At 41.1% G+C, this 10,174-nt stretch overlaps 1 long non-coding RNA gene across 1 annotated transcript; it reads left to right on the plus strand.

The window, feature by feature from the left end:
* Window positions 1–891: 891 nt before the first annotated feature.
* LOC135573640 (uncharacterized) lies at window positions 892–5,000 on the plus strand. Its single transcript, XR_010464803.1, has 4 exons — window positions 892–1,283; window positions 1,927–2,066; window positions 2,672–2,725; window positions 3,745–5,000. It is a non-coding gene; the product is annotated as an uncharacterized LOC135573640 (long non-coding RNA).
* The last annotated feature ends 5,174 nt before the right edge of the window (window positions 5,001–10,174 follow it).

The raw sequence follows: 10,174 nt of genomic DNA on the forward strand, positions 1-10,174 counted from the left end.
AAGAAGACACAAACCTTACTGTTCTTTCAGACGTGTGTAATCGCTCACCGGGTGATTGTGTTCTATGAGGATTTCACCGAGTGATTGTGTTAATATGAGAAGACACAAACCTTACTGTTCTTTCAGACGTGTGTAATTCACCGGGTGATTGTGTTCTATGTGGATTTCCAGAAGACACAAAACTGTTCTTTCAGACGCTGTAATCGCTCACCGGTGATTGTGTTCTATGTGGATTTCCAGAAGATACAAAACGACGTGTGTAATCGCTCACCGGGTGATTGTGTTCTATGGGGATATGATACAAACCTTACTGTACTGGCAGCTGAACTGGGGGGTCGGAACGCAATATCATGTTTAAACACAGTGAAACCCTGCGCTAGATATGAGTCTGAAAACGTACCTCCATGCAGGGGATATGCCACTGTACAACATGCGGACTACAGTGGCATATCACATCCCATGCATGGAGGTACATTTTCCCGAAGCATATCTCACCTGGCTCCAAAGTGAATGTAACGATGACTTTGTTCCGACCCCAGTGCAGCTCAGTGTAAACAAGCTAATGGTACAGTCGGTATATTCTAGCAACTATATGGATGGAACGAGACATAACTACCTACACAGAGTCGGTCTATGACTGATCTATGAACTAAAATGAATAACCAACATATACAATATTATTATAATAATAAATATAATTATAATGGAGAAAATGAATGTGTTGAGTATGCATTTGGTAGCGGGGGGGGGGGTAATTTGTCCTCATATCCCACAAATAAATAAAATCAATCGTATTTAATAACGCGCTTTTTACATCAGTCACTGTCACAAAGTGCTGTCCAGAAAGGCCCCCCGCTACTTGGAAACGGGGACGACACTTTGAAGAGTCAGAAGCAGAGAAATCAAAGGACGGTTGTCGTGTCCTTGCGGTAGAAAAGCGAACTGAAAGTGAAATAGTGAACCAGCTAACAAGGTAGCCAGAGATTGAACCGTTTTCTAGCCACTTCTCTAGTTGCAATTTCATTGATTTTTGATATCGCCGCCGGACGTTTCTGAAAAGACCTCGTTAGTATGTAACTAGTTAGCGACACTGGACGTGTTGTATATGTTTGCTTGCCAGATATCTAACGTTACTGTTACCTTTTGACATTTTGTTATTAAATTCAGTCGATAGATACTAAAACTAGGTGTAATAATCTTCCACAACCATGGAATATATGACAGCCCTCCAGAAGAAGAGACGCCACGAAGGAGACCTTCAATCCCGGAAAGATTGCCAAGCGGTATGACGGTAACCGTCCTTATTAAAAACTAGTTTATAGCCTTGAAATCCGACGTTGAATTGCATTGAACGATTAACGATGAAATACAATTCTATTAAACAACATTGTTGATTGTAGAGAGGCCGTGAGAGGAAACTTTCCTGATTCAAGCGCTCATTTCTGTCCGGCGAAGAATTCAATGCAATTCAACGTCGGGTTTCCAATGTTAAACAGTAACCTTTTGCTTTAGTGGAAACATTATTGCTATTGGTGTATTTTTATAGTTTACCTAACACCAGTCTAGCTATCTGGCTATTGAAATAGCTGTCCAGTTGGCTTGTTGCTATTTTTAGGCTAAATCAGTTAATAGTGATTTATTGGTTATCACGTGTGCATGTATTTGTGATTGCTACTCGTTTAGCTAACCTTGCATGGATATGTGGTTGTATGGGAGCTAGCTAAGCTAAGCTAACTCATAGGGAACTAACGTGTTTACAAAACGTAGAAGCACGTGTCACTATGAATACGTGCTACACAGTCTCTCATGAAGAAACGTTTTCTTAGTACATTAGCTAAGTGCACGCATGCCTATAACCACTTAGCTAACTGGATCGATCATTACCTGTCACGTTACACAACTATGCTGCATTGTTTGAATCCTCAGAAACGACTGTGCAACGGAGCGGAGTCTGCGTCCAGGTTGAACATGGCGGGATGGTGACTGACGATGTCATGGATGCCAGCATGCAACAGCAGGGTGTCCCAAACAGCGGTGTGGGCATCAACCACCCAGCTTCTAACATGGTAGATATGCGTATTCAATTATTTTGGAATATATATATATTTTTGGGGTCATATTCATCTATTTTGGATACTTTTGTTGCTACAGTCTAGGCCTATATTTGAAAGGAGTTGGCCTCCCACATACATTGCAGGAGTGTTTTTACGGTCCATGTTTTCCTCCTTGAATGATGATGACGCTGGAGTCGTAATAAAGGTTCATAGGTCAAGCAGTAATGGACACTAGGTGTATCCATGACAACATGCTTCCTCAATATCTTTGTCTCTCTAAGGTGTAGTAGCCTTGACTATCTTTACGGCAGTTTTTTTCCTCAATGCTGGTGATGTCAAGGAAGCAATCAAACTATTTGGGAAATTGCATCTCATCCTTACCCAAGGAATGTGGCTTAGTGCCATACTGTTGACATTTTATATTTGTATATCTTTTCACTCCACTGTGGAATTGTCCTTCTGTCATAATTCGTTTGACTTTGAATAGTCTTGTCTTCTATGCAGTGTTTATCCTCAAAAATGTTTTATTGCAGAACTACAATATGACAATCCATTAAATTAATTGAGTGTAATTATTGCCATAGTAACCCTCCAGGCTCTTGTTGTCTCTTGTACAGGTCTATGCAGTCCAAGGCAGCCAATGTTGTAATCGGTGCCTGGCAGGGGAGCCCGTAAGTAGTGTCCTGATTTTTGCCTGAACATATCCCAGTAGTGACTGATATCACATGTCAGTGTCTAGGCCTATAACCCAGCATTTTGTACAAGCCATCCAGAAACACCTAAACAAATGTCTCATGAGTGGCAATTGTGGATTTAACAGCTATAGCACATATAGTCAAACATTCCTTATGCTAATATGGGATATTATGTCACTTTGGGGACAATTGTTGCACCTATAAAATCAACATAATAAAAGATATCTATTTTCGAAGGGTTGGCCCTCGGGCTAAAGAACCTACTATATTGACCATGGAGCCCTTTTTTTCTTCATGCTCACCTTGGGCCGAGTCGACGTCCTGGACTTTCTAATGTTAAACGGGTTAATCAGTCCCTCCGGGTTTCTGCAATTATTTTTATTTATTTATTTATTGCTAAATCAATAATTCCCTGCGTATTATGCGGGGCTTGTAAATTTGACCAATCACTGCACTCTTTCCACGTGCAACAGTCAAATCATCGCAATGTTGTCACATAAACCAGGCCCATCGCCCGCAGTACAAAAATAGGGCTTCCAATTTCAACCAATCGGAGTACATTTACTGCATAATGTGTTTAAATGAAGCCACACATCAACAAATCTTATCCCCCCCCCTCGTCAGCGCAGTTTCCTGACAAATTGGACTAAATCATAGCATATTGCCATGCAAAATGTCAGGGTTGCCGCAGCAAAATCAAGCCGTTTGCTCTGCAAAAATCCCATCAAAATGCTGGAGGGACTGATTAATGAACATGACATGGGTTCAGTCCCAAATGGCACCCTATTCCCTATATAGTGCACTACCCTATTCCCCATGTAGTGCACTACCCTATTCCCCACGTAGTGCACTACCCTATTCCCCATACTAGTGCACTACCCTGTTCCCCACGTAGTGCACTATATAGTGGAGAGGGTGCCATTTGGAATGCTACCATCATGTAAACTGTTTATTCCATAAAGATTACCTGTGTCACATAATGAGTCTCTTCTCAGGGCCACATTAACCACATCATGGGGTATTGATCGGTTATCGTCATGATCAGAGATCGTTTGAAGACCTGAAGGATCCTTGAGGATGAAGAGAATGATCGATTGATTGAGTGCTTGATCAAGCCATTGTGCCTTGCCTTTTCTAGCTGTTATTAACCACAAGCACTGTACTGCTTCATGTATAGCCTCGCATGTTTACACTACCTAACACTGGTATGGGGGAAATGGCTACTAACCAGACAGTAGACATGGTGATTTCATACCGTCTTACTAACATTCTGTCTGAATGGAAAGATAACCACTACAGTGTAGTCTACACACAACCATAAGGAAGGAGCCATCAAGCCACAATTAAAACTGTAACTTTACACTGTAATGTGGATACTCCTTTAAAGTCAATGGATGTATTAAAAAATCTATATATACTTATTGTCCCAGTATCAAGACTGCTTTCTAAAGCTGCCAGAAAATACATGTAAATAGTAATATTGATAAGTAAAAAAACTTTTTAAAGTTATATAATTGTTAACCTTTTTTGAAATGGATAATCCTGTCTGCAAATCTATTTTTGTGAAATAAATATTTTATATATTTTTCTAAAAATGTAATTGGCTGAATATAAAATAAGAATATTTGTGCTAATCGTTTCATTTTGGATCGTGTCCTGAATTGTGTTAATCTCATGAACATTTTCAGATAGTTTTTCAATAGTTTGATCTACACTTGAAACGTAGAGCCGTTTTGACAATGATTTGTCTGTTTCCCACTAGATGTGGTTTTGTGTCGTCTTAGAATGATTTGTCTGTTTCCCACTAGATGTGGTTTTGTGTCGTCTTAGAATGATTTGTCTGTTTCCCACTAGATGTGGTTTTGTGTCGTCTTAGAATGATTTGTCTGTTTCCCACTAGATGTGGTTGTGTGTCGTCTTAGAATGATTTGTCTGTTTCCCACTAGATGTGGTTGTGTGTCGTCTTAGAATGATTTGTCTGTTTCCCACTAGATGTGGTTTTGTGTCGTCTTAGAATGATTTGTCTGTTTCCCACTAGATGTGGTTTTGTGTCGTCTTAGAATGATTTGTCTGTTTCCCACTAGATGTGGTTGTGTGTCGTCTTAGAACGATTTGAAGCCAGTTTCCACCTTGCCAAGCAGTGCGTTTTATAGTTGATGCTGTTAAATTTCAGGTTATGACTCAATGTAATAGTTTATTTTTAGTACAAGGAAAAAACAACTTTCAATAAAGTATGATTTGATGAACAATGTGTGGACATTTAGATGTGTTTTTGTGACTACTGTTTCTTCATTGTTATTCAAAAAAGTGTTTTCTATGAAGCTTATTTCCAGATGTCATCTGTTCACGGGCTCCTGCTGCCTGCTGTACATTGTGGATCTTTACCCTTCGGCAGTCTGGTATGTTTACTAGTGAATTATATGTGAACCGCATTTATTCACTTTCATTTGAGTCTCTCTTTGAGTTTGTTTTATTCCATATTACTGCTGGCTGTGTTTGGTTCTCATGTCAGGAAGTAGCTTATACTGTAGCTAACATCCCCATTCTTATCCATGGAGTTGAACTAGATCACACATTGTCAGGAGGTAGCTTCTACTGTAGCTAACATACCCATTCTTATCCATGGAGTTGAACTAGATCACACATTGTCAGGAGGGAGCTTCTACTGTAGCTAACATCCCCATTCTTATCCATGGAGTTTAACTAGATCACACATTGTCAGGAGCTTCTACTGTAGCTAACATCCCCATTCTTATCCATGGAGTTGAACTAGATCACACATTGTCAGGAGGCAGCTTCTACTGTAGCTAACATCCCCATTCTTATCCATGGAGTTTAACTAGATCACACATTTTCAGGCCACTTCTCTATTCCAGTATTTTTCAACTCCCCTGCCTTCTAGAATGTTAGAATAGTCCGTATCCTATCCTTCTAGAACGTTAGCATGCTCTCTCTGTATCCTGTCCTTTGGAACGTTAGCATGCTCTCTGTATCCTGTCCTTTGGAACGTTAGCATGCTCTCTCTGTATCCTGTCCTTTGGAACGTTAGCATGCTCTCTCTGTATCCTGTCCTTTGGAACGTTAGCATGCTCTCTCTGTATCCTATCCTTCTGTATCCTATCCTTCTAGAACGTTAGCATGCTCTCTCTGTATCCTATCCTTCTAGAACGTTAGCATGCTCTCTCTGTATCCTATCCTTCTAGAACGTTAGCATGCTCTCAGTATCTATCTTGGAACGTTAGCATGCTCCCCTGCTCTCCTTCTGGAACGTTAGCATGCTCTCTGTATCCTTCCTTTGGAACGTTAGCATGCTCTCTCTGTATCCTATCCTTCTAGAACGTTAGCATGCTCTCTGTATCCTATCCTTGGAACGTTAGCATGCTCTCTCTGTATCCTGTCCTTTGGAACGTTAGCATGCTCTCTCTGTATCCTGTCCTTTGGAACGTTAGCATGCTCTCTCTGTATCCTATCCTGCTAGAACGTTAGCATGCTCTCTGTATCCTATCCTTCTAGAACGTTAGCATGCTCCCCCTGTATCCTATCCTTCTAGAACGTTAGCATGCTCTCTCTGTATCCTATCCTTCTAGAACGTTAGCATGCTCCCCCTGTATCCTATCCTTCTAGAACGTTAGCATGCTCTCTCTGTATCCTGTCCTTTGGAACGTTAGCATGCTCTCTCTGTATCCTGTCCTTTGGAACGTTAGCATGCTCTCTCTGTATCCTGTCCTTTGGAACATTAGCATGCTCTCTCTGTATCCTATCCTGCTAGAACGTTAGCATGCTCTCTCTGTATCCTATCCTTCTAGAACGTTAGCATGCTCCCCCTGTATCCTATCCTTCTAGAATGTTAGCATGCTCTCTCTCTGTATCCTATCCTGCTAGAACATTAGCATGCTCTCTCTGTATCCTATCCTGCTAGAATGTTAGCATGCTCTCTGTATCCTATCCTTCTAGAACGTTAGAATGCTCTCTCTGTATTCTATCCTTCTAGAACATTCTGATAGTTTCCAGTCCACCTCATATGATACGAAGTCATTGGCAGTCATAATGCCATGATGTATAATATATGCATAAATGTCAGGGTATCATCATGGCTCAACAGATGCAATAGGGGAGGGCTAAAGTTTTGAGGAAAGTCAACCAGGATGGATTAATGAGTATTACCCTTACAATATCCCCTGTCCTCCCCCTGTACAGCCCAGTGTACTAGCAAGAGAAATCCATGTGTTCTCACACAAAGCTAGACCTGGGGGAAATGGCTCCGAGGGCCTAGATTTTCAATAATGTAAGACAATAAAGCATAAGCTTGAAACCTGCTGCAATATGCTACAAGTGTAAAGAGCTTAGCTGCTAATAAAATGGAAAAGAGAAATACCCTCCAACTCATATTGGGAGATCAAGTGTGCCCCAGAAGAGCCCTTCATGAAGACGTAATGAGCAGGGTGATGATATAGACTGCGTCAAAAATGGTACCCTACATAAGTGCACTACTTTGGACCAGGGCCCATAGGGCTATGGTCCAAAGTAGTGTACTATGTAGGATATAGGGTGCCATTTGGGATGGATGCAGGCTTCACGCAGACCAACCATGACAAGTATCATTTTATGGATGTGGAATTATTTTGATTTCCTTGGGGATGTTTTGGACAATTGCACTTTTCATGTTCCCTTTCGGTCCCCTCTACTTTCTCCTGATCATCTGACTGCTACTGACACTCTGGTCTGACTGCTACTGACACTCTGGTCTTACTGCTACTGACACCCTGGTCTGACTGCTACTGACACCCTGGTCTGACTGCTACTGACACCCTGGTCTGACTGCTACTGACACCCTCGTCTGACTGCCACTGACACCCTCGTCTGACTGCCACTGACACCCACGTCTGACTGGTCTGACTGCTACTGACACCCTGGTCTGAATGCCACTGCCACTCTCGCCTGACTGCCACTGACACCCTCGTCTGACTGCCACTGACACCCTCGTCTGACTGGTCTGACTGCTACTGACACCCTGGTCTGAATGCCACTGCCACTCTTGCCTGACTGCCACTGACACCCTCGTCTGACTGCCACTGACACCCTCGTCTGACTGGTCTGACTGCTACTGACAACCTGGTCTGAATGCCACTGACACCCTCGTCTGACTGACTGCTGTCTGACTGACACCCTCGTCTGGCTGCCACTGACACCCTCGTCTGGCTGCCACTGACACCCTCGTCTGGCTGAGTTGCCATGTTTCTCCACAGGGAACCAGACAGATGTAATGGTTTCTCTGCTGAACAGCACTAGGTCAGACTCCTGGAATCTGACCTGCTTCTCCACAGGGAACCAGACAGATGTAATGGTTTCTCTGCTGAACAGCACTAGGTCAGACTCCTGGAATCTGACCTGCTTCTCCACAGGGAACCAGACAGATGAAATGGTTTCTCTGCTGAACAGCACTAGGTCAGACTCCTGGAATCTGACCTGCTTCTCCACAGGGAACCAGACAGATGTAATGGTTTCTCTGCTGAACAGCACTAGGTCAGACTCCTGGAATCTCGTCAGCTGATGTACAAATCATCATGGACTAACTTTGCAGGACATTAACATGTTATTGCTTATTTTATTGCCTTGTGCTGTATATACTGTAGCATTTGAGTTTTAGTTTTCAATATTTTTTATCTGTGTTTCAGATATAGTGAATCATTAAAGAATAAGAGATTCTAAGAAAGGTGACAGTTTCTCTTCCTGCTCTTTCTTGAACTCTGACCTTTTCCCCTTTATGAATGTGTCCTTCACTGGATCCCATCTTACAGCACGTCCACCTACTTTGGTTCAGGCTTTGATCCACAATATTGCATTTAAAGTTCCACCCATGTCGTGCCAGGTGACCCCGCTCTCCATTCTTCCCTATGGGAACTCTATACTCGTGGAGACCTTTCTTGTCCTTACTCCAAAAAGTAGTCCCCTTCAGTAACCAGAGTTCTACAGAGATGCAGAACAAAAGGTCATGCACAGAGACAGACTTTTCTACAGCCTTGGTGGGATTGGTGCTCTGTTGAACTGTTACAAAATGCCGTTTCAGTGTTTTGAAGCAAGGCGAAGAGAAACCAATAACTCTTAACGGCTCTATTAATTATTCATAGTGCTGAACGATTAGTGCTTTTTTTTTTTTTTTAGGCCTGTTTAAGTTCGATAATTAAAATTTAATCAGTTTTCGGTTTCGGGACAAATATACGTTTTTTATTTATTTTTTACGTTAAATGCACTATGCATTATGTGGGTTGAATGCTGTAACATAATATAGCAATTAATAATTGCCATCATTCCATGATGGTAGGGGACTGCTCATTACTGCTTATCACCCATTAACCATTATTTATTCACATTATTTTAATAAAATATTTCAGTTTTTGTGTATATTAAATGTTTTATTTAATGACTTTATTTCATTCTAAGTCATCTCATCTCTGTAGCGCTGCTGCCCATGCTTTCTGACAAAATCACGATTTAAGTAGTTCTTCAAAGTAATTAAGGCATACTTTTATGACTCCTGAATATCAACTATCAATCACTTATATCATGTATTTTCAGGTAGAGATTCCTCCCGAAGAAACTGCATTCTCTTATGTGACATGCGGACAAGTAGGCACGCAATGGATTATGGTCATTGTAGTTAACTACCACGATTTATGCGTTAAACTATGTAGAGTATTGGCCTGTTGGAAACTACAACTCCCTACCACATCACACAGTTCGGGCTGGATCTGATTTATCTCTACAGAAACTGCAATGTGCATATTGAGCTCACAGAAGAAGAAACAGAAGGAAATGGAATTCTAATAATTGAACCGACGTTGGTCAATTATAGTTTTTTTAAAAAGAGAAGAAAAATCCCCCAAAAGTAGGTTAATCGCTCAGCACTAGTAATTAAAAATGATATGGTTCCGTCCGACATCGAATTGAACAAAGTAAATATTCCCAATGCGAAGTGTAAAGTGGCTTCAATTTTACTGAGCCAATTTGTTCTAATTCACTATTGTATACAAACACTTAACCCTGTCATGGTCATACCTATATAATGAGTGTTTTGAAGTACACCTTGAGTTCCCCTCTTATTTGAAGTGAACCCACAACCAAGGAGGAAACAGTTTATAGCGAATTCAAAGGTCATAAACTGTTAAACGACCAGCTGAAAGACAACAGAATATTGAAGCTAAATTCTTAGTTGCTACGTCCATTTTTGGACATAAATTTATGATATATACCTATTGATGCTTAAAGAATAGCACTTATAAATGATTGCAGTTCAACTGTCGTACTCCATCAAAGGCCAAAATATATGATTTTTTTACTCCAATGTCTGTAAACAACATAAATGTAAAGATGTATATATAGTTGAAGTCGGAAGTTTACATACACTTAGGTTGGAGTCATTAAAAC

This window comes from Oncorhynchus nerka, linkage group LG10 (assembly GCF_034236695.1).
Source record: "Oncorhynchus nerka isolate Pitt River linkage group LG10, Oner_Uvic_2.0, whole genome shotgun sequence".
NCBI lineage: Eukaryota > Metazoa > Chordata > Actinopteri > Salmoniformes > Salmonidae > Oncorhynchus > Oncorhynchus nerka.